At 38.0% G+C, this 18,246-nt stretch overlaps 1 protein-coding gene across 6 annotated transcripts in view; it reads left to right on the plus strand.

The window, feature by feature from the left end:
• The window catches only part of SEMA6D (semaphorin 6D), a 245,611-nt gene that overhangs the window by 110,879 nt on the left and 116,486 nt on the right, over nt 1-18,246 (plus strand). For all 6 annotated transcript variants that reach the window (XM_058033410.1, XM_058033416.1, XM_058033414.1 and 3 more), the window contains exon 2: nt 5,360-5,440. The gene's annotated coding sequence lies outside the window, so the exon portion shown is untranslated. The remainder of the gene's footprint in view (nt 1-5,359; nt 5,441-18,246) is intronic.

An 18,246-nucleotide genomic window follows, 5' to 3' on the forward strand; every position in this document is an offset into this window, starting at 1 on the left:
GTAAACATTTATACATGTCTTTATAGAGATAGATATGCTTATAATTAAATGGTTTTTAAGAATTATGTGGGGCACATTGTTCTATAATGCATATTCAGAGCAGGATTCCTACAGTTTCTTGGGGATCATGAATAACTCTAGCCTAATTAAAGCATGCCCAAGGAGAAAGAACTATCCTTGCAGGACAGAGGCAGACCTGCACGTTCCTCTGTTCTGCGGTCCTGGGCTGCTCTCCTGCAGGGTGTAGGAGTGCTGAGGCAGAAAAGAGCTGTTGTGTGAAACCCCTCACCCATGTTCTGTCTTTATGGGGGAGTCCAGATATTCTTGCCTAAAGTCTGTCTCTGAAAGCCACTCCCTTTTCCTTGGGGCAATGATAACCACAGCCAGCAACTACAGGGAAATGGGGCACTCAGTACTCTTTGGATGGGAGGGAAAACTAATCCATAAAATGTTTCCATGACAGTGGTTTTCTATCTCTCTTCCAGACCCTCAGAATATTAGTTCAGTAATACTTATTATTCACTTCTGCTTCTTCATTTCTCCAACTAATGTGCATTAAAAATGTTCACTTATCCACCTGGGCTCAATGGAGTTTTATATACCATATGTACTTCTGTTAAAGTCTGAACCTAATTTTATATTACTTCAGGTTTTCAATTAACCTTGCTTCCACATATTTCACAGCATTAAAGCAGTTTAGTGTTAAACAGAACTCACATCTCTTCACACCTCCTCTCCTTCCCTCATAAAACATTAAAATGCAGCTTTTCTATACTGTATGAAACCTTGTGGCAGCTGAGTTACGTAACCAGTTTGATATTGGATTGATATTATTTTGAGGCAATAACTCCAGTAGTGGTTCTCCAGTGTTTCATTGCACTGTTAGATGCACTAGCAGACGTTGCTACACTGAGCTGCATTTCTTCTTAGTGAAGCATGAACATCATTTCAAGGTGGATAGATGCAGCTTTTTGATGTATGCATATACATCTAAAGAATTAAAAAAATATTATTACTATTTTGGAAAATTCTGTTAAATTCCATGTGTTTACATGGAAATAGATAAAGAGTAGATTCACAAAGGAGAGGAAAAATGGTGAAAAATCTCATTCTAAATTGTTATATTTGGTGCTACTGGATTTTTTTCTGTGGTGTTGTGAAAATAGTTTGCACAAAGTAACAATGTGTAAATTAATGAGTATTTTATGATAATCTATTCAGTCAAGTTAAAGGATAAAATTAAGCATTGGGTTCCTACAGAATTTTTTAGGGCATTACCAGTTTAAGCATTAGTTTATCTTTCTTATCTCTAAAGTTTTGAAAGTGTCAATGTTTGCTTGAGAATAATGTTCCTCTTGCTTTTTGTCTTTGTCTTTGTTGTACTGGATACCGTCTGTGACACGTTGTCAGCAAGCTGGAGTCATGAATACCATCACAGATCCTTCTCACTTACAATATAAATTTCATTTTTAGGGAATCATCAATTATGTCCTCTCAGCTGATGATTTCCCTCTAAACATGCATTTGGATGTGACTTGAGGATATCTTAAAGCTTTTTCACTTAAATTTTTGACCATTTTTCTCATTGTCACTCCTTTAGTCTCAACTCCTGACTTTGTTAAAACAGTGTAAAATTTCATCTGAATCCTTAATATGAAAATGTCTTCATTAAAAAAATTATCTATTTTCAATGTCTTACTGTAGTTTACTTTCACTAAGCTTTCTGGACCATTAGAAACACTATTATCCCCAAGTTCTCTTTGCTTCCCAGGACTATAAATTTGCCTCAGAAATCATAGCATTAGCTTTCTCAGACATTGTACCAGCCATTTGTCTGACAATATTTTGAGGGGCTCACTGCTGCCTCTGCTCAAAACTCTGTGCTGAAAACCATCTGCATTGCCAGAAATGAGATATGCATCTTTCTAGCTTAGAATGGGCTTGACCATGAAAAGAATGGAAATTTTAACCCAGATCACCAACTCTTCATGTCCTCACTCTGAAATATGTCCCATGAATATTAAATATTTCATATGTTTTTCCTCAAAGTACAAACCATGGTATTTTTCTGAAATAAAAAGCATAGTGGAACAAATATGCCTGTATCTTTCAGCCAGTTCAGGTGTCATGTCTGAATATAAACCAGGTATTCAGAGACCTTTTTGAAGTCATTTTTGAAGTGCTGGATCTTCATGGTATATTAAATTTATCCACTTGTCAAGTTCTTATCAAGTTGTATTCACCTGTGACAGGCACATGAGAGTTTTAAATAAAGACCCACTTACTACTTGGTCTAGCAAGGGTGGAACATGACCAGCAACTTATTGTCTCTCCTCCCTTAGTCTCCTTGCCCAAAAGCAAGTGATGTTCTTGAACTGATTGAGTTTAACTTCTGCCTTCTCTCTGAATCTCTCAAAGCTACCAAGACCACTGTTCCTATAGATATTTTCAGCAGAGAAACTTTGTGACCAATCGAACTCCTCCATGGCAGAGATACTCTTTTTTCTCAGTTCTTTCAGTTGCCTACCTACTGTAATTGAAATCTTCACCACAGCCCTAATCTCCTCTTCAGCACCTTTGAGTCATTCTTCAAAGCCTCTTCTCCCACTACAATTTCTTTTTCTGAGAAGGATCTTGACAATTTTTTCCCTATGAGAACTGATAAACAAATGATCTTCATAACTGCTCCCTTCACTGGCTGCTCTGTGTCTGAAACAGTCCTCTGGCCTGTCACAAGTTATGGAGTTTTCTGCTGCTGTCCTCTGCTCACCCTCTTTATGCTTTTCCCTGTCTGATCCCTTTTATCCTTCAATCTGTCACTCTCTTTTTCCCTTTTGTTACAACTGTTCAAGCTTGCCTTAGCCTTTCCCTTATTCAAAATATCCCAGTGTTTACCCAGCCTGTTCTTCTGAGAGGCTCTCGTCCCTGAATGCATGGAGGATGCTACAGTCATTTCCATCTAATTCCCACTCTTTGTAGTCAATGGGAAGTGCTCAAACCAGTCTGTAGTAACTTTCTTCAGTCTAATCAGAGTGGGTACTCCACCTCTGACCCTGTGAATCAATCAGCTGTTTTAACTTCAATAATCATACTGCAATGCTCTCCTCTTTTGGCTTCCATAGCACTCCTCTCTCCTCCATGTGCTCCTTAGTGAATTTGCCTTCTCACATCTCCAGTTTTGGAGGTTACAGGGAAGCCAGAGATTACCTTACACAACTCAAATAATGATGTTAGAAAAGTCATTTTCTTAGTTTCTTCTCTTTTTTTGGCTGTATTGTTTACTGACCATTATTCTCAGGTGACTCTCCCTTTTTTTCAGCAGCTCATTTGTCCTTTCTTCACTCGGTGTCAATTTCCTCCTCAACTCTTGTTTTCAAGGCAGCACCTTTGTGCTTTGTCTGGAACACTTCAGATGCTTCTGCTAAGCTGATTCTTCAAATTTCTCCTCAAAATGTGCCTTTACCAGGTTCCCTGGAGAAAGTCCTGCCTGTCATAATGGCTATTATCTTCTTTTTTTTCCCCCCTCTTACTTCATACTGACCTATTGCCTTTTGTCCTCAGTTCACTGTACAAATTCTGAGGAGTGTTTCCACTGTGCATTTAGCAAGGACTGATGCTGTGGAGTCCTGCTCCATGGGTAGAGCTCAGAGGTGCTGTGGAGGGAACAGTAAAGGCCAGGAGCAGTTGAAGTCATGGCTATATCCCTGCAGAAGGGCCTGGCACATTATTCTAACAGTTAATATTTTTGGCAGAAATACAGATATGGAAACTATGTTCACGTCCAGATGTGCATACAGAGAGCTGCCAAAACAGAGTAATATGCATGTAACGTGTGCTGTTTTCATATGTATGAGGAGATGCAAGTACTTACCTTGAAAGAAGGGAAATCCTGAATAAACTCTGGGATCAGCTGCTGTGGTTCTGGGGTGCTTAACCAGCCAAGTCATTCCCTCCAGCACCCTTTTGTTGTAATCTTCCTCCAAAGTTATTAAAAATACAGAAACCTTGGCCAGGTTGCGGTCAATCTAATTTATAAAACCTTTTCTGGATATTAAAAGCTAGGGCAATGCACTTTTAGCTTTTAAATTGTGTTAAATATACTGTAAACTCCCTGAAAGAATCTTTTATTGAAGATTATTGTATGAAGATTTGAAGATTAAAGTGTCTAGATTAAAGATTAATGTGAAGTGCACTGGGATATTGTTTGATGTATAAGGAGCTATATAGTATATTTATACATTTTTCAAAACTGCCTGGAGGAATTAGACACCCAGTTCCCTACGTGTCTTTGAAAAGCTCACTCTAAGGAGTGAAAATGGTAATATTTTCATTGGTATCTTGAGTCAAAGAGGAAAGGAGAGATGTGGAGGTCCTCTGAATTCATCTAGGGCTTGATGTCGTCTCCTTACAGTTTTTTTCTTGTTTTGAATTTGTTCTGTCATTATAGAGACAACTTGGATTTGAGTGTTACAAGATCATAAAACTGGTCTGACCCAAGAACATTGCACCACCTGCCTGTTTCTTGTTATCAATCCCATGTCTTCTTTGCTCTCACTTCAGGATAGTTTTCATGTTCTCCTAAACAGAAGTCATTTAAACCGTGTATAAAGTAACCATGCAAACATTAATGAAACAAATGTATACATGTACATATCTGTATTTACAGTAACATATGCAAATTTATGCAAAAATAATTATGTTACACATATATTTTTTTAAATAATCCTTTTGCTGGAGTTTTTTGACAAAAAAATTGACAGAGAGAAACAGAAATACTTTAATTAAAGAAACCTTCCACATATGGTAGAAATTACAAGTTTTCTTGTTCCTGAAGTGCTGCAATACAAATAAGCTGTTAAATGCCAACTCTGAATGTTATTTTTCAGATGTTAAGAGAGATAGTCCTGTACTAAAACTATTAGGAGGCAAATTTATTTGAACTTCAAAACCCCTTTGATCTGAAAGGAATATGAACTGCATATGAGTTGTACGCTTCGTTAATTTAGGGTTGGCCAATTTTGTGCATTTTTGTTTGTTTGCTTTTTTCTGGGAGGCGTCCTTCTATTGAGGTTTTATTAAAACTAATACTGCAATATGGTGTTATTTCTTTTTCTGGTAAAATATGTTGGATTGCTTTCATGAAAGGACAGTTTCTCTACAGAAAGTACCCTCTGAGAATCAGTATTCAGGTTCACATTGAAAAGCCAATGTGCAGGTGTGTTGCATTCAGAGCTATTGTAGTGGTCTTATCATTAAACCTGCAGTAGGCATTTATGAAATAAGGCTTTCATGGGTACTGGCTAAGTGTGATTAAAAATAATCATCTGTCTGATGAATATTTTCCTCTGACTTTTGGCAGGATAACACATCTGAAGTTGTGCCAGAGTTTACAGGAACACTGATGCCAGCAATTTAAGGATCTTCACATTTGGTCTCAGTGGTAAGTTCTAAAGATGCCATAGAATTTCATGTTAGAATTTTACTCCTATGGAATATTCTGTTCCATGTTAGAATATTACTGGTGTCCGTCAGGTTACATTACAATTGAATCTGTGTGAAAAATGAAGCACTTCCCCTTGACCAATACAGCAATAGAGAGATAATAAGAACATGTATTGATCTGTGAGAGATTGAGCTCAGGAGCTCAGAACACAAGTTCTGAGCAATTTTCCTCAGACTAAAATCAAAAGGGCTTTTTTTTATTGTCCTCTCTACTAATGTAACTGCTCTCAGAAGGTTTGACATTGTATTTCAGAGAATGTAACCATTGGGCAGATTCCAAAGAGAAAGTAAAATGTGCAAAAAGGAAATCTGGTAGCTTCTTCTTGCTGAAAACAAAGCAATAAGTTGTAAAATTACAAATTCTCTTCTAATGCACTCTCTGTTGTAATTAGTCTGATTCATCAAACCTTGAGTCAGATTTTCAAATACTGCTGTGGAGAAATTTGTAGGGAGACATAATCTATCTGCATCTTGAGGCACAGAAATCCTGCTGCAGAGATGGTTTCCCAGGCTTTGTAAGAGAAAGGGAAGAGAGGGTAGCTGCATCCTGCTGTACTTTTGTGTCATTTGGAACAGACCTTCTACAGTAGCTGGGTAGCTGGTTTAACTGGAACTCCTGTTGGTGCCTAAGCGCTCAGCTTTTTCAGGAAGAAATGCCAAACTTTAGATAATATTATTTGTGATTATATTGTCGGTCAAAATGATATGCCATATACCTCGTGGAGTGTTTTGGGCCCTGGCAAGGTGGGAGGTGTGGGAAGTCACCCCACTCCGTGTGACACTCCTGCACACAGCAGCCACCCAGGGCCACTGCTGGAGGCAGGGCCTGGCCAGCCCTTGGACCCAGCTTGGCCAGTCGTGCTCGTGCTGCTCTTAGGTCACTGTAATACAGATGTCAAGTACCAGCACTTCCAAGTTCTTACAGTTACAGGCTGTTGAAGTATATATTTTTTTGAATTAGATTACACTGCAAAAGCAAGAACTTTTCTGACATGGAAACATTCCTCTAGCATTATCATTTACCAAATACTTCAATAAAATCACTGCTACTGTTTAAAGATGAATTCAACAACAATAGTATTCCTATTCAGTCATGCTCTATTCATATAAAAATGAGCATAATGCTGTGTTATCATGAATCCTCAAGACAGATTACATTTCATTATTGCTGGGTGACTTTTATAATGTGGGAATGTGATTCTAATAAAGGACAGTATCTCCCTCAGTGCATACTGTTCTAGCAATGTTCTTTATTAGAAATAAAAGAATACAGCATTCATATCATGTTTCTTGATCACATAACCAGTGTGCAGAACAACAAATTATCAAGGCAGTTTTCTAAGGAAACAATATGATCCTAAGAACACTATTCTTAACTTTTCAAATTGCTGTCTGCCATTACTAAAATCTATAAGTGCTGTGACTCAGAGTTGAAAGTCAATGCTGTTCTGACAGACAGAATTCATGAAAGCCAGAAGTGACTGGACTAAACCACTAGATCTTTTTCCCCTGAAAAAAAGCAAGACAGCAATGACCTAGCAAAGGAAAATAAGAGAGCTGCATTTGTTGTCTCTTAGCTGAGGCAAATGAAAATCCATTAGAAGTCATCTGAATCCCAGCCCTGTGACAAAACTCCCATTCACTTCAGCAAGAGCCACTCGGGTAATGGGCATTTAAGGACTATAACTGGGTTAGATGAAGTCCTTCAGGATCTAGGAGAAAAATTTGGCAGACTAGAAAGACATAGAGGGAGAGAGAAAGAGGAACTTGCATATTCATGTTATCAGTAAATACATAGCATATGCCTCAGAAGGAGGAATGACCTTCAGGGCATGCAGATGACCAGCTCGCTTGTTGAACTCTTATGGAGTTTAAAAATAGTTCAATATTCTGTGCAATTAAAGGAAAGTGTGTATATGGATGTCTGTTAAATGAGAAAAAAATAATGTTCCTTCTTCCTGCCTTTCTTTATTTGACCATCCCTTCACACTTCATTTCAGCCTTTATATGGGTTTTGTGTTCATAGTTTATTATTTTCTTGAGGCAAGAAAGATTTTCAATCAGAAGTTGATGAATGTCCATATTAAATTGGATCCCTTTTTTAATTAAGTTCATCTAAATTTAATTTTGCAATTTTACTTCAGTAAACTCATCTGACTCCAGATGTTGAATGTGATTTTTCTATTCCTTCTCCCACATAATTTTACCTGTAAAAGATTTATGACTTAGAGAGGCATTTCTGAACACTTTTGAGTGTTTTTAGCATGTGTTCCATGATTGGCTGGTACATATGACCAATTAGCATCCAAAAATACCACTCTGCACCTAGGCCTTCTTTCAATAGAGTGTTACTTTTATTACTTGAATTTTAAACAAACAATCAGCTTTTTAAAAAGCATTACCAATGCATTTTAAATTAAAAATGGATATTGAATTCTACAAATATTTCAAAAGTGAAAGAGTAGTCCTCAGAAGCTACAGAATTCCATAAGAAAAAATGTAAGAATGGCTCACTTTGATTAAATAAAATTCCAAATAATCTGGGAAGGTGGGTTTGGACCCTTTTCTCTCATTACAACTGTAGTGGTAAATTGTTTGGAGCATGCTATTTGGACTTTGTAAGCATGGGAAACTGAAGTGCCTATTGGTCTTAAATATTTAAGATTTACTAATTTTTTAAGATTTACTCATTTCACTAACAAGAGCAAAGGCATTGCAGATTAAACTGTCACTGCATACTTTTCATATTCTGTCATGGCTTCTGGATCAGTGTGAATGGCTCTAATTTTAAGAATTCCCCAGAATCTGCTCCTTAAATCTGGACATATCTAATAACTTTGTGACACATACGAGGCATTGTATCATGAAGGCTCTGCTTCTCATCAAAGAAACAAATACCCCAATGAAACTTTCAGATAATGCTAAAAAGAGAATAGTCCAATTGTAAACAAAAGGGTGGTTGTATTATTTTTTTTTCCTTCAAAATTAAATAGTTTTCCTTGAGATTTTTTCTGATATATTAATTTGAACTATTTATCCATGCAGTCAAGAAATCCAGTTCTGAACTGGATCAGTGTGCAGTTAATAAATCCAGTTCTGAACATCTGTGTCAGTTCAAGGCTCAGGGGATGCAAACTGCTGGGGGTGTGATTGATTGGCAATGTGCTTCTCCAGGCTTGTTTGGAGACTTCTTCAGAACAAGTGGAGTTCCCAGAACCAAGCAGCAGCAAGGCTAATATGAATCAACTTCTCTAGGTTCTCTTTTCATGTTCCTCCAAGCTCTGTAACAGTACTTGGCACTGATTAGAGGATTTGAGGAGGTGTTGTTATTGCTGTGTTAGGGAAGGGAAGGGTTGAGTGACCAGCTGGGAGATGTCAGTGGCAAGTCTGCAGAGCTGTGTCTCTAATGATTTTCCATAGGAATGGGGAAGTCAGTTGCAGGGAGCTCCTCAGTCAGAGCAAGACCATAAACCCTGGAAATTTGGCTCTTCTTTTGTACTTAGATCATGTCTTTCTGGTGAAAAAATGACCTTCTAGTGAAAATCTCACTTCTCTGAGTGTTAGATTTCAGCGTCTTTCTCATAATGCATTTTACTAGCTTTATATTAATTCATCTGTGTTTTCTAAAAGGACTTTTCTTCATTCATCAATAGCAGGTGTGATTTGCTGGTTTTTCTAGCAAAAGAAAGAAACATAACAATCCTCCATTGGGTGAAATGCTTCTGAGCTTGAAAGGCTTCATGTGTGAGTCTGGATGGGACCCAAAGAAGGAACCACTTAGAAATTACCAAATGACACATTTTATGTTATTGTTAAATTGTCGAGATTTTCTGTAGATTTGCAGAGATTGTAACCATACAGGGTGTTTGCAAAGACACTACAGAAGGGGATGTTAAACCTCCATGGTTTTAAGAATTCCTAATGACTGCCTGCCAACACGGCTGAATCCCGCAGGGTAATGGGGGGAATGCCTACCATGTAAATATAAAGGGGGTTATTTAGGAGACCCAGTGAGCTGTGAATTATTGCCTAGGTTGTCACAAAAAAAAAAAAGGAAAATGAGTTGTGAAGAGGAAAGAACGTGTACTGAGTTCTGAATAGCTTTGTAAGACTTTTTCTGAGATAGATGGAGGAACTTACATACACTGCAAAAAGAGATATCTGTTCTGTCAGATTGCAGATGCATCAGCCACCCAGATTACTGTGAAAAACCCATTAAAGAAACAAAACTGGGTTATTTTTATGCCTGAAAAATGCAAGAATCAAAAGAAAATAATATTAGTTCAATAGTTGAATTTAAGGTCTTTGTGGATCTTGTTTCTGGTGAATCAGGGACACTGTTTCCACTGCATTTAGTAGGACCTGGCCTGGCCCTTGGAGGTTAAAGAGTTAAGAGCTGGATTGATAGCAGAGGTAGTAGAGACCTTCCAAGTCTGGTTGTGTTGTGCATCGTTAGCACAAAATAATTGAAATTATGAATATAAAAATACTTCTAAAAAATTTCATTTAATGCGCTGAAGCTCATAATCTGTATCCCAAATGGATAGTCTGTAAATCTACACTGTGCACTTGTATAATATTACATATATGCAAATATCATTTTTTTGGTGGGAAGAATTTCATCTGAATTTTGAAACTCATCTTTCTGATCACTTCAGGCACTTTGTCACAATTGAGGCAAAAACCCCTAGGGTAGTGAGCTCTAAACAGGACATTGTATTTACTATATGAAACTCATGCAATCTCTGTATTTTTTGTTCCATTATATTGTAACAGGAAGCTAATTGCTCTCAGCATTTTCTGTTTAAATGGAGCCTGTGGGTTTATAAGTATGGTGACAGAGCATATGAAATGAAGGAGACTTATGTCAGCTGTGTTCATTTTTTGCAGCTACTTCCTTTAAGCAGGTCTGGCTAGGAATAATGTCTTGGTTTTCAAAATTCAAGCATTTTTTATTTTTTTTTAATCCCACTTTCAGTAGAATAAATAAAATTTAATGCAAAAAAAGACTGAATAAAAGGAGAAGGCTAAGGCCACAGAATGCTGAAGAAAGGGTATTTCTCAAGGAGTTGATGTTTTTCGAGAGAAAGGGGTTTGATATTTTATTGCTGAAAATGAACAGCTGAAATTAACAGAAAAAGTTAATGTTTTTTTAGTCTACATTTGAAGGTGGAGTAGAATTCTTCAGATCTCTCAGTAATTGTTGTTAAGAGCTTTCCCTTCTGAGCTGAGTGGTTCTAAATTAAATTATTTGTTTTTCAATATAAATAAGATTTTCTTATCAGTTAGCTTACATACAATCAACTTAAACACAGTTTTAGAATGAGATGAACCATGTCAGTGTATTTCCTAGGATGAGAAATGAATACCTGATGAACTTCATTCTTCCAAGATAAAATACAATGCATTACTTTAACATTTATTCCTGGTGATTCTGTTAAGTAGTGTTACGGTGTGGGTTCTTGTTAAATGTTCACCAAATTATATATAAACATACTGACATTCTTGTAAGTCCATTAGTAGTGGAATATCCCCAAATATCTTCAAGATTTTTCTAACAGAGATTTTATCAACAGAACTCTTTGAGAACATCAAAATACAATTAAAGGCGACAAATTAGACCAGCTAGAAAAGATTTGGTTTTGAACAAATCAGTGGTTTTGGAACATATATTTGAACCATTTCCTTATTTTTCCTAGGTTTCACCTGGCAAAGGTGAATAAAACTGGTCTGAAAGTCAACCCAGGCCTCAGGGAGGAGGGAGAGATTTATGGCAGTAAGACAAAGTGAGGTAGTGCAGAGGATTTGGCATTAAGCTGAGTTCCATTTCCTCCAAACAAACTGTGAGATGACAGCCCAAACTCTGTGAGAGATCTTGGAAGGGTCTGTAGGCAACTGCTTGGGTGCCTTCCATGAAGTGAGGGTTTGTCCTTTCCTGTTAAAAGAAATATGAAATAGGGTGTTTGGAAAAGAGTACAAAAGGCAGATCACTAAGACTCTTACATGGCACTGGTGCTTTGTGACTGTGTGTTACATTTGCAGGTAGGATCACTTCAGAAACAATTCCCCCTTTTTACCAAGGTCTGAGCTAATGGCTTATTGGATTTCCACGTTATGGTGTGATGGGATGATAGTGTATTCCATAAAACTGGAATCATTCTTCATTCATGAGAGTTAATAATACACAGTACAATCAAATCGTTAATAAGGTCCTTTATTTTATTACTAAATGTTCACAGTCAAAGTGCAAACAATAAGTAGTAATTTAAAACAAACAAACAAAAAACCCCAAAGAAACAAAAAAAAAAAAAGCCCCCACAAAAACCCTGCTGGTCCTTCAATTGTATCTGTTACATGCTAGTGCAGAATTACTAATGAGAACATGTTTAGGTATAAATAAATCTTTTATCCTCATTATAATTCCACTGTGTTCCTACAGTGAAGTCATCCACACAGAGCTGATTATGGGTTGGAAGCCTCAATAGCCTCTTTTATTTATAATAAATATTGCATACTAATGTTAACAATGTCATTGTGCAGTGTCTCAATAGAGGATTATGACTTCATGTAATGTTAGCTTGATGTCTCTCCTCTCCTGTAATGGAGTCAATTTTCCTTACAGAGGAGATGAGAATCACTTATTCACAAATCTTGTAACAAATATTCTATGTACATACTGTGTTAACCCAATATTAAGGTGGCACAATGAAGCTCAAAGACAGGAAACACAGAGTTGAAGTTCAGTGCTTAATCTTAATTTACCCCTGTTGTGTGCACTGATATGCACTTTAAAGTTAGAAGTCTCTATTTCCCCCCAGATATGTGAAATGTGAATTACTAAATTTGTAGGTGCAATTCCACAAATAGGTGCACGGAATATTCTTAACTGTGTGGGACTGAAAATAACAGAATCAGAAGCCTGATTTTTGTGGCACACAGCTCATGCAAAGAGAGGATGAGATCTATTTATATTAATGAGCAAAGAGTAAGGCAATCTTCCATCAGCTACCAGAGACAAACAGCACGTTGGGGAATAGGGACCCATCTCAGGCAGCACTTAGGCACATGCTCAACCTCAATTATGGCATCAACAGGACTTGAGAAAAATCTTAAACACTGTGGAGAAAAAGGAACTTGTGCATTGGCATTAAGACTCATATTTATATAATAAAGCAAAATATTGAGTAAACAATGGCACAGTCCTTTGATGCATGTGTAGAGATATTGTGTAATATTAACATAATACAATTGGATGCTTAGCTCCTGAATGCCTTCAGAATAATTTATCTGAATGCTCATGAGGCACATTCAGGCTAAGATGAAAAGCATAAATCCACCTAACAGCTAACAAATAATTCACATTAACTGAGGACATGTGCAGAATGCAGGATTTTGTGATAACCACAGGTCAGAATATTACAGCTCGTGTGAAAATAACACCTGATATTAGTGCAAGTCTGCAACTTAACACAAACAATAAAATTAAACAAGAATTGGCCTAAAACAGAGTTCAAGTAGAAACAGAATCCTTTTTAGTGGAATAGGGTACCTCTGGTAGGAAACAATTTCAAAACCAATTCTATCATCCCAGTTTTTCACATCTGTACAAAAGTAGATGTCACATTGCATAGACCAGTGCAAGTACTGAAAATACAGAGGTATTTCATGCAGAGAAAAGAATGTTTGATATTTGAGAGACTTATTTCTTACTTAAACTAAACTCATGTCTATATTTTCATTAGAATATCATCTCTAACTGCAGTATAATCCTGCCTGGTTTGTCTGGAGATCTTGCAACATGTTCATATTTTTATCTATGTTACAAATGATGTTTTTCAAGAGCCATTATTTCAGTTATTTATTTTAGGAACTGCTGGCTAGATTGTCTTCTTTCTGCCAGTATAAATTTGGAGGTATTCCACCCATGTCAGAAGTCAACTTCACATTTACACCACTGTGTCTATAAAGGATTAAGCATTTACCCTCTGGCCTGTTTTCTAAGTTTAATTGCATGCTCATAATTTTCTTTTAATTTATTTTTTATTTTCATATTACTGTGTACTAATGAGGAATAATTTTAAACTAGAGAATTGTGTTAATTGTGGTGGAATGAACAAGAGGAAATATGTACATGATACCCGGTGGCTGGAAGAGATGAGGGCTCGTGTGTGCACAAAGGAAATTGGTTGGGAATTACCTGGCATTTTTGCCTGTAGTCAGTGGAGTGACAGGGGCACAGGACTGAAATGAGTGTGAAAGGAGGGGAGCAGTGATCAGATGTAGTTCCAGCTCATTGACAAGGGAACATTTCAGGGGAGGTGTGCAATGCTTCTGGTGCTCTAGTTGTGTTTACTGGTGGAATTCATTACCTTTGTGGTGTTAGCTCAGCTAAAAAAATGGACTTTTTGAAATTAACTCCAAACAGAAAGGCCTTTGGCTTTGTGCAGGACTCTCTGTAGGATCCATGGAGTCCCAAACATTTCTATTACCTCTGATTCAATTTTTCTTGAGTGGGGACTGTTCAGCGGGTCAGTCAGGCTCGGTGTGTGATCACAGCTCTTTGGGACTCTGCCCTCACTGCAGGAGGGCTCAGGCACAACAGTCTTGGAGTTTGGAATGGGGTAAATAACCAGGCAAATGAGAGGCTCAGCCATTTTCACAACATTAAAAAAAATCCAGAGGAATTTTCCTTCAAACTTTAGAAATACCTGCTGAATCATGGAACAGCCCAGCACAAAAGCTGCAGGTTTTGAGAATTTAAAAATGAGTGAAAATGGGGATTTTTGCTGAGATCATATTTCCAGTTTATGGGATGCACTTCTAACTGGACTTCCATCTCTTTTAATAAGCAGGGAAAAGCTTCCTGTGAGTGAGGGAATTCCCCATTTCTGCCATGTTGGTAGGCATGGAGGAGCCTCCATGGAAAGGCCCAGAGCTCTGCTCACTGCCAGGATGAAGGATGGCCACTGAAGGATGGGCATTCTCTCCCCTCTGCCACCAGGAGGGATGCTGGGCACACATTACAGCCTCTGCAGTGAGAGCCACGCATCAAAGGAGTCCTTGTAAACCATAATTGACTTCATGTTCAATTATATGCTCAAAAATTGCCTGAAAATTGATGTTCCAAAAAAAAAACAAAACAAAAAAACACTCCAAAAAAACTAGTTCAAATTTTGCTCTCACTGTACTCATTACAAAAATCCCCCAAAAACTGTTTCTTGAATAAATAAGCTTCTACTTACATGAATAAAGGAGCAATATTTAGATTCCAGTTCAACATGTAGGAGAAATCTGGCAAACCTAATGTTTTCAAATCAATTTGGTATGTGTTATGAGAATAATGCCGGTGGAAAGGTTGCTTTTTAATTTTTTCTCCTTTAAAAATGTAAAGGAGAAAGAAGAAAGTTGGCTTTGATAAACAGAAAAACAGTGCTTTAAATAGCTAGAGCAGTGATAAGGCAAAGAGCTTCTAAATAAATGAGGCATGAAAAGGTTTTTTTTTTAAACTCCAAATGAAAGTTGTGTATTCATCAGAACAGCTTTATATTTTGTGAAACAGGACAGCGATATATTTTACAGTTTTGAGCAAGGAAGCAGAGTCGTGCCATATTCTAATATGTACAACATCTCTGCAGAGAAGACAAATATCAATACCTAAAGCACTTTCACTTTGACTATAGAAATTCTGTAAGATAGAAGTAATTTTGATTTTGCCAGAATAACAGGACACTGGAATCTGGAGTTTGTTGGAACTGTTCTGTTGGCTGGGAGGTTTGCCTTTCAGTTGTGTTTGATGTGATATTCAATTCATTTTGCCAAAATATTTTATGCCAAGTATTGCTATTAAATCTTTTATATTGCAGAGATTTCTGTCAACAGACATACGAGGATTGGGTTTTAAGTGGAGTTAATCATTGAACTCAGAGAAGAGAAACACTGGGGGGGTTCTCTAGTACAAACCAACCACCATGCATGCTTTAGCTATTTCTATAATTATTACCCCATTTTCAGAATAGTGTAGGTAAAATATCAAATCTGTCTCTCCCTCTGATCTCTATTCATATATGTCTTGTAAAACCTATTAGAAGAAACAGATAATTAAAATAGAAAAAGCCATGTATTTGCTGCAGCTGCTGGTGTATTGCGTCTTTTGAAGTTTGCTTTAAGCAATTATATCTGAGCACTTCTTTCGGAAGCCTAAGAAACAACATAGAAATTTCTAAAATATTTTTGTTTTCTGACTCTTTCAATTCTTTGTAAATAGTATATAACATTATAATGAGATTAAATGTTAATTCATGTAGCCTTTAAAAAACAAAATTTAAAAGGAAAAAGGATTACCTGTAGTAGTGTCCTGCCTTTATCCCTGTAGCCTCCAGCATGTCCGAAACAGTGACTTTTTTTTAAATAGTATTTTTAATTGGTGCTTGTGGTTTCATTTTACTATTTGATTTGCATTGTAAATGTGGGCATCTCTTAAATGGTAAATATATATATTGGATCTCTTCAAAGGTAAATATATATTGCAGAGGTGTGGTTCAGTGTTTTTGTTATTGCTGTGCACTCAGGTGTGTGTAATCCCTGAGCATAGATTAGCCTTGTAATGGGAGCTCCTGATAGTTGCAGCCATTTGGCAAGTGATCCCAGAGTAGAGAGGAGAAGTAAGGGCAAAGCTGCACATGGGTTGTACTGAGTAATGTTTAGCAGATTTTCCTGTGGTATTACTGAAACTCCCGCTTATAATTCTTAAAGCAAAATCTACGCTCCATCACCAAAAGCAGTGAGGTGTGGTAGTCAATTGTGGTTGGGATGTGGGGGAGAAAACCTGTGGCCCAATCCAAGATAAGAAATAGATCATAGCCTGACAGGAGGGCAGCTCTTGCTACCTAATGAAGCTGCAGCTCCTAATGAGCTTGTCCTCCTGAACCATTGAGGATAATGGATCTATGCAATTCTGGAGTCCTTTCCCCATTTCACAGAGCCCAGGCCCAACTGGGAGGCACTATGACATTTAAGGATGACTGCCATTTTCCATTGCTGACACTTCAGTTAAAATGATTTGTCCTTGTGTTTCTTACTTTCCATAGTAATCACTGCCATAAGTCTGTGTCCAGTGGCATTTGACTGTGAAAGTGACACCCACACCAGGGAATATGTCTGGGAAAGGAGCAGACAGCATGGCAACTGTTGCTAAAGTAGCATCATCCCTGGTGGGTCTCTAGCATTCTACCCCAAACAGGCAGCATGGACCAGAACTTCAGCCTGCTCAGGCCCTGCAGCTCACCAGCCACTGCTGCTGTGGATTTGGAATAAGGTGTTAGGTAGTGATCCTGACTTCCTTCACACCTGTCTGATCAGGAGTGCCAGGTGGATCTCAGGTGTCCTGTAGGACCTGGTAGTCGGGTACAACAGCACTTGCTGCTGTGCATTGCCTTTCTTGGGTAGGCTGATGGCTCCTTGATACAATTGGCTGGGCAGCACAGCACAAAAATCACAGTATGGATGCCACAGGTCTTACAGGAACTGCTCTTTGGATGCTATGTAGGAGTTTTACAGGAACTTTAATCTGGCAGCACCCAAAAATATTCATTTTTGCAGTACTCACTTTGGCTACTGCTGTTCCTGCTGGGACTATAACCAGCACCAAAAGCTGACAGAGGCTGCACCTTCCAGCTCACCATGCAGCACAGAGGACGGCCAGGCAAGGAGTAATCCCAGTAAAATGTTGTTTAAGAAATTTCTGTGCCACTTGTGCAGCTCCCTGGATATGACAGAAAAGACTTAACAAAGACAATTCCATTTCTAAAAAAAGATACAATTCCATTTCATGTTATTTTAAGGAAGATAAATGATGAGACTACCTTAAACATTTGGAGTGTCTATAAAAGAGTATAAATAACATCCCTCTGAGCTCTTTTAAGCCTTTTAGAATTTGTATTAATCACACAGATTTCTGTAACAAACAAACAAAAAAATAAGTCCAGCAGAGAAACTTCTGTTGCAAGTACTCAAAAATAGATCCGTGCACTGAAATTTCCAAATTAGAAATTTTATTTCCATCACACTTTTTTTTTTTCCTCTCAGAGGAAACCTAATAATTAGACTCTGTGCTAACCTGTAAGGACAGGCATGGTGTGGGGAGGTGGCTCTTCCAAAGCAGTGGGTGAGTCCAGGAGATGGAGCTGAAGAGCAGCAGGATGAAGGCAAACACCGTGACTCATCAGCCCACCCACAGACAGGAGCGGTGCCTTGCGTGAGCCCTGGGGCTTTACTTTAAATTTAGGGTGTTTCTTCTGAGGGAGCTACCCATGGAACCCCGCATCCTAGATCGCTTTGTTGTGCACAGAACCACTGCCTGTGTGGCCCATGGTAAAGAGCAGAACCTGTGTATTTTTAAAATAAAGAAACATAGTCCAGTTTATTACCCAGTCCAACTAGCAGCTGTTCTGGGGACAGTAGAAGGACAGACATAAGGAGGATGATGTAGAAAATATGGTCAGTTTTACCCAGGGACACTTCAGGAACATGATGTGGTCTTCAAACCCTTGCTTTAGTCCAGCTGCAGAGAATCCTGGCGTACAGAGACTTCATGTAGCCAGGGCTTCTTTATCTGTCACTCGTGGGGAAGGAGACACTTGTGAATGTAAATCCCTGGATTGAAGTCTTGAGAAGCCTAAACAATCCAGGAGCGACTGGGTCTTGCAGCCTTGTAAGTTCCCAGAAATCAAGGCCTCAGTCTATCAC

Source organism: Melospiza georgiana, chromosome 13, assembly GCF_028018845.1.
Source record: "Melospiza georgiana isolate bMelGeo1 chromosome 13, bMelGeo1.pri, whole genome shotgun sequence".
Taxonomy (NCBI): domain Eukaryota; kingdom Metazoa; phylum Chordata; class Aves; order Passeriformes; family Passerellidae; genus Melospiza; species Melospiza georgiana.